Source organism: Solanum lycopersicum, chromosome 10 (genome assembly GCF_036512215.1).
Source record: "Solanum lycopersicum chromosome 10, SLM_r2.1".
In the NCBI taxonomy this organism is placed as follows: Eukaryota; Viridiplantae; Streptophyta; class Magnoliopsida; order Solanales; family Solanaceae; genus Solanum; species Solanum lycopersicum.
In genome coordinates, this window is record NC_090809.1 from 38,933,822 (window position 1) to 38,941,122 (window position 7,301).

Sequence of the window (7,301 nt, forward strand, 5' to 3'; positions counted from 1 at the left end):
TAAGAACCTCTCACATCAATTTTAAATCAAAAAAACACATAAAACATGCCAAGACACACTAGGACTCACAAACATGTTTCAAGGTAACACTTTCGAACGTCATGAACGTTATTGGATGTTTGACCTCCAAACTTCATAAAACTTTAAAAACTGTCTCCTAAACTCATTATAACTCATTTTAGGAACTTTAAAACGTCAAGATACAAGTGTTAGTCTCTAGTTTCACCTGAGTCATTTTAGCGGTGTTACAGGAGACATACAGAACTGTTTATGAAAACATTCCCTACACAGAGATGGTCAGAAGTTCTAAATGGGAAAATAGAGAAGGGAGGGGAGTAAATGAAAATTCAAAGGTGACAATTCAAAAGGAGTCATCAGTATTAAAGAACCTATATGCAACCATAGTGAAGCTCTCAAGAGGAGTTTGGTGGGAAAATTTAATGCAGATGCCACATTTATAGAAGTCCGGAAATGAACCTCCAATACCTGGAAATAAGAATATGGCTTGAATGTATATGAAATGGTCAACAATTGTTTTCTCTTTTAATTCAAGTCAATACAACTAGTAGAATAAGTTATAGAATAAATCTTTGAATGGAATAAAACCCCTGTTAAGCCAATCTGGTGGAATCCTTTAGTTGCCACTGTAGAAGAGAAGAGTACACGCAAATCGACTTGGGTGAAGATTCTAGGTTTACCACTCTATCTCTTGTCGCAAAAAATGATCAAATCCATTGGAGATCTTTGTGGTGGCTGGCTCAAAACAAAGTAGGATACCACACTGAGGAACCACCTCAAATGGGCGAGAATTAGAGTATGCAGAGACGGAAATAATATTTCGATGGAGGTGAAAGTCGATAATGGTGGAGTGATCTTCAAGATGAAGATTTGGGCTGAGCTTCCAGCGAGAGCCTAAGTCATAGATAGGGGAGCTTCTAACCTCTTTACCCAAAATATTTTTGACAAAGATCCATTGGATCAAGAGGTGTGGACTAACCCAGGGATTAGACAACTGTCACAGGCACTCCCATTTGATTCTGCAGAGTATAGTGGAGTGATAATTAGGGCTAATGTTGATGGGCTTAGTACGCTAGACACTAAATGTAACGCCCCAAAATGAACTAAGGTGAACTAGAGACTCATTATTGTTTCTTGAGTTAATTTGAATTTAAAATGAGTTAATTTAGTGTTCTTAGGCAGTGTTTGAAGTTTGGTTAAGTGTGGAGGTCAAACACCCAAGAACATCTATGACGTTCGGAAGGTGTGCCTTAGGTAGCGCTTGTGTGTCTTGAGGTGTTTGAATGAGTTTTATGTGTTGGTTTTGCTTGAAACTTGCATGAGATGTTCATAAGACCTATAAAACTTAGTTTAGGGGTTAAACATCTTGTCACGACCTCACATAGGACCCACAAGGGGCCCTAGATAAAGGGACCAAGACTTAGACCAAATGACCAAAGTAGTGACCAAACGACGACCCTAAGGACGGTACATTGGTCCACCAACGGTCCGTCGACCTAGGGAGTCGATTGTACCTGCAAGTCAGGATGACCAGGATCCATTTGAATCTAAGTTTCAAACCACGAGACCCTACCAACGGTCCGTTGATGCACAGACGGTCCGCTGGTTAAGTCTCGTCTGTGAGATCTGCCAAAAGCTGTAAATTTGCTGCCTTTGCTTGGGGTGTTCAGTAAATTCATCCCAAGTCTTTTATGACCCTAGGAAGTTAGTTTTATTGTTTATTAGGTATACAAAAGTGTTCTAAAGCCTAAGACCTCATTTTAGACCCCTTTTCTTGAAACCCAAAACCCCTCTCTCATAGAAGACTCTCAAGTCTCCATGCAAGCTAGAAGTCAAGAAATGCTAGGAGGTCTGTTGGTGGTCATTTCCATCAAAATCCATTGGTATTTATTCAATGTGAGGTATGGTATTCATCCTTTAACTCTCTTCTATTCAAGGAGTCCCTTCAAGCTAATTTTCAAAAGGGGTTTTCAAGCCTAAGTTCTACTATCTTCAAATCTAAATATAGGTCTTGCATGAAATGTTTCCAATGAAATAATAATGCTATTGATAATTTTAGTTGATGATTTTAAGGTTAAAATTCCATGAAATCATGTTAAAGCTTTTCATCTAATGTTGTCTTAAGAAATGGGTTATATGAGCATGAATTGATAGTCTTTGATCTTTGATTTCTTATGGTTGTTATTGTTGTTTAGCTACTGCCCAAAGGGATAATTTATGATGAATTACTGAATAAAATGTTAGGGGTAATGAAATCATGGATTAAATGGTAAGTTGGTTATGCTGTTTAGTTTCAATTTTGAAATGCTCTAGAGTGGTATGGTCCACCTTCTTGGTAGCGGTGTTTATTTTAACTGTATGAATGTAAAGTTACTAGTTTATTGTGAATGAGGCTATTAAGGCTTGTTATGTGAAGTAAGATGCTAAATATTCTATTCTTGTTAAATGTGCCTTATGAAGTGATTCAGTGATGTAGACTAGAGTGTATGCTTGATGAAGTTATTCTTGTTAATTGCTTTATGAAACTTGTTATAAGAAGTATGTTAAGGATTATGTATGAAGTACTTGTATGATTATATGAAGTATGTAAGGCGTGTTATGTGATAAATTAAGGTTTAAGCATGTATAGGAGTTAAATGTAAATTAAATGAAGCTTATATGCAAGGTGTGCTCACATATACACACACACTCACACTTGAATGAATGAATGAAGCTAAGTCCAAAAGGGGAGTTTTGGGGTGAACACTCTTCGTGATTTGAGATGAAGTTTTTAGTAGCAACATCACTACATCCGATGAGCTTTCTAAGATAGGTTGGAGGATGAATGCCCTTCGTGAGTTGAGATATGGTGTTCACTAGTTATCCTTAACCTATAGTCTATAATGTTGAGAATCCATGGGAAGTTATGCCTAACACCGAGAGGATATGAAGGAGAGGTGGATTACACTTCATGAGTTGAGATGTTGTACTCCAATGTAGCTCTTGAGATGAGGACTCCTCGTTAGTAGAGAATGATCTACTCAGTAGCAATCTCCTTATCCCTTAACTATGCGCCCGCATAGGTGTAGCTATTGGCAAAGCCATGTAAATGCTAAGAGAATGACCTCATTCTAGGGAAGTGAGGATTCCTCATCCGATAAGGGTTGATATCGGGATTCCATGTCTAGATCTCATGGTCTATGTCGGTTAAGTTAACTCCTACAAAAGAAATGAATGTTCTAAGTCTTCTAAAAGAGTGTCTACTTAGGGTAGGTAGTGGAATGGGACGCTATTTATCCATTGCACTATGTAGGCAATCCGAAAGGGGAGTCTTGGTGAGACTTATTTGAATTGAATGAACTAAGTCTTCTAAAAGAGTGTGCTACTTACGGTAGGTGGTGGTATGGGATGCTATCTATCCATTGCATTAAGTAGGACCTTCTGAAGGGAAGACTTGGTGCCAAACTTCTAAAAGAATGTTCTACTTAGGGTTGGTGGTGGTATGGGACTCCATCTACTCATTGCAATAAGTAGGCATTCCGAAAGGAAAGACTTTGGTGGTTTGTTGGGTGTCTTCTAATGTCTTGCCATTGATTGAGGGGCTTGCTTCTCCCGAGTTGATTAAGCCAAAAGGGGTAGTCTTTAGGATTGCTTTGGTGTGTATTGAAGGAGTCATATGCATACTTCCTTCATGTCTTACCTTAGTGATTCTTAGGATAATCCTGAGGTAGGGAAACTCTTACGGAAAAATGAGTTCACTTTCTCTTTCGCTTGACCTTGGAAGTTCATTCATATAGAATAGTATAGTTTATTGTAATTGCTCAAGTTGAATTCATTTTGAATACCTTAAATGATTCATTGTTGAAGTTTCCAATTTGTTCAATGTAATGTTAGTAGAGTTCACTTTAAGATTTTGGGAGTTTATTGTAAATGCCACTTTTTGGGTAAAATTATGTGAGTACTTCTCTAAGTGTTAAATAATGTTTCTCATGTTGATTTGCTTCTAAATTCATGAATGTTTTACTCAATTTGGTATGAAATGTTATTTTACTAAAAGGTCTCTTTTCGCATGTTTTTGAGCATGCCATACTTAGTACATTATTTTTACTAACCCCATACATTTTCTATACTATCTAAGTATAGGTTGGAAGCAAGGTTGAAGTCTATAAGGCAAAGCTTGGGAAAGTTCCTCTCAAAATAAAGTGTGTCCTCATTTATTCGAGGGCATAATTCATATCTTCATAGTTTCTTTATGTTAAGACTTAGTATGTATTTCATTTCAATATAAAGTCATGTGTCCCTAAGTTATTATGTCGTGTCTCTAAGTTGGCTTTTGACGATGAGATTACTTAAATATTAATAAAAGATTTTCCTTTTTATTAATTTATTCATGAAAAGTTTTAATTCCGCACTACTTTTCATGTCTTATGTAATGAATTCTAGTTAAAGGGCTTGTGCGAGACCCCAAAGGGTCAAGTACGCCCGGTCACGAAACGAGGGTTCTCCCTAACTTCTAGAGGGTACTTTCAGGTCGTGGTATTAAAGTTATATTGGGCCTCACCCAAAAGTAACTTCTAATGCCTCTTTAATTAAAGATGCACATGCCTAGTACATGATCTCTTTAAAGGGACTTGAAGATACTAAGGTTTTGGCTGAGAATTTCATCTTAGCCCTGAAGAACTTGAACTTTTCTCCAATGCAACATACAAAATAAGAGAAGAATTCCCAAGTGTATAGGATACCTCACACACACGCACAATTGAAGAATAACGACTCACATAGACAGACAATAGTAGAATTCACGAATACAGCTACAAGCCAAGTTGAGTCGAGAGAAGCAGACTACAAATTCAGTAAGTACACCTACCAGAACTATTTGACATGCAGAATCCAATAGAGCCTGAGGTTATTGAGACATAGACATCTAATTAGGTGAATTCTTATATAATAAAGTTGAATAATACCTATTGGGTAGCCTTTGAGGGTTTTGAAAGTGAAACTCTGGAGAACCTCATGAGAATTAATAGAAGGAAGAAGTCAAATGACAAAACGAAACAGCCAAAGGAAACCACAACTCTGAACAGTAGAGGCAGAGGAAAAATGAATTGAAAAACCTACAGTCTAGTCTTAATAAGGAAGTGGAAGGGATAAGGAACAGGGGAGGAACCTTAACTTATAAATGAAGGTCAATATCTTAACATGGAATGTAAGGTGTCTTAATAATGAGGCATCAAAAACATAGTTAAGACCTTCCTAGAGAAGTGGAAGGCTGACGTGATATGTTTACAGGAGACTAAGGTAAACAAGGGAGTAGAAAGAGTGGTAATCCAATTATGGACAAGTAGATGGATGAGTTGTGGTTTTATGGTAACAGATGGTAATGTGGTACAGTGGGGTGTGGAGGGGTACAAAAGTAGAGGAAGGCAACTTCTCAATCACATATAAATTTAAAGCACTGCAAGATTCTTTTTGTTGGACCTTTACTGGTGTCTATGCTCTTCATACCAAGAAGGAAAATCTCGAATGTTAGGAGGAAATGGATTCAATGAAGGAAATGTCCTTTATTCCAAGGGTAACGGGAAAAATTTTAATACAGTCTGACATATGTTGGAAAAAATGGATGCTCTAGAACAACTAACATTATGATTGATTTCTTCAAATGGATTGAAGATCTTGAATTACTTGATCCTATTCTAATCGGACATATATACACTTGGGTTGGGGGACTAAACCATAAAAGTAATACAATGTTAGATATATTCTTATAATCAACGGAATGCAAGGAAAGCTTCAATAATACTAGACAAAGGATTATGCCCAGAGTAACCTCAGACCAACACCCTATCCTTTGGAGTGTGGGGACTGGGAAAAAATAAATTCTTATTTCAAATTTGAAAATTGGTGGCTTGAGGTCGAGGGTTTTAATGAACTGGTCCAAAAATAGTGGAATGGCATCATAGTTGTATGATGCCCTGATTATAAATTATGTACTTAGCTGAAATTGCTGAAACATATATTGAAACATTGGAGTAGGAACACATTTTTTGAAATGGTTGATAGGAAAAATAACCTACATGAATAACTAGTAGTTCTTGACAGATCATGAGAAGAAAGAGAATTACTTGAAGAAGAGTTAATGCTTAGGGAAACAAATTCTGGTCGAACTTGAAGTATTGGCCAATCATGATGAACAGAGATAGAGATAACAATCTCAAGCACTATGGCTAAAAGAAGGGGATATGAACAATCGGTTCTTTCAGAGATTAGACACAACACAAAGAAGTAACAACACAATTGATAGGTTGGTTTTAAGGGAGGAAGATATGCAATAACCTGATGAATCAAAAGTGTTATGATAGAGTTTTATTCCAATCTTTACACTGAGAATGAGCCATGGAGACCTACTTTTGATTTTACATGATGTTGTATAGTCACCAAGGAAGAGAACGAATGGCTTCAGAAACCATTTACAGAAACAAAAGTGTTGCAAACTATACAACAGCTGGATGGAGATAAAGTCTATAGTCTTGATGGTTAAACCTTGAAATTTTTCAAGGCATGCTAGGAGATCTTGAAGGAGAACCTGATGTAGACTATGCATAATTTCCACCAGAGAGGAGTCTTTGAAAAATCTTTCAACATCACCCTTATAGCATTGATCCCAAAGAAGTCTATAGATGTTGAGTTAAAGGATTTTAAAACTATTAGCCTAATAGGTGGTTTTACAAAATCATCTCTAAACTCATAACGAAAAGGCTTAAAACGGTAATTGGGAAGCTAGTGGATAGTGGATGAACACTAAATTACATTCTTGAAAGAGAGATAAATATTTGATGCACCCTTGTTGGCTAATGAACTAGTTGATTCAAGGTTAACTAGAAGCAACCTGGAATCCTATGTAAATTAGATATTGAAAAGGCATAGACCATGCCAATTAGAATTTCCTCCTCAAAATTCTAAAAGACATGAGTTTTGGTAGTAGGTGGATTAAATGTATCAGTTTTTCTATTTCTAGTATGAAGTTGTCCCTCATAATAAATGGCAACACAGAAGGCTTCTTTCAATCCCATAGGAGTCTTAGGCAAGGGGATCCCATGTCACCTTTTTTGTTCTTATTACCTATGGAAGGGTTATCATATGCTCTAAACAACAAATGCTAATAGAAGGGTGAAAGCTTTCAGTGCTCAGAAAGGTAGAGGTGAAGATCTGGAAGTATCTCATTTGTTTTGTGTAGATGATGGCTTAATATTTTGTGAACCAGAGACAAGTGAGATCAGGCATTTGAGGTTCATCCTAACAATTTT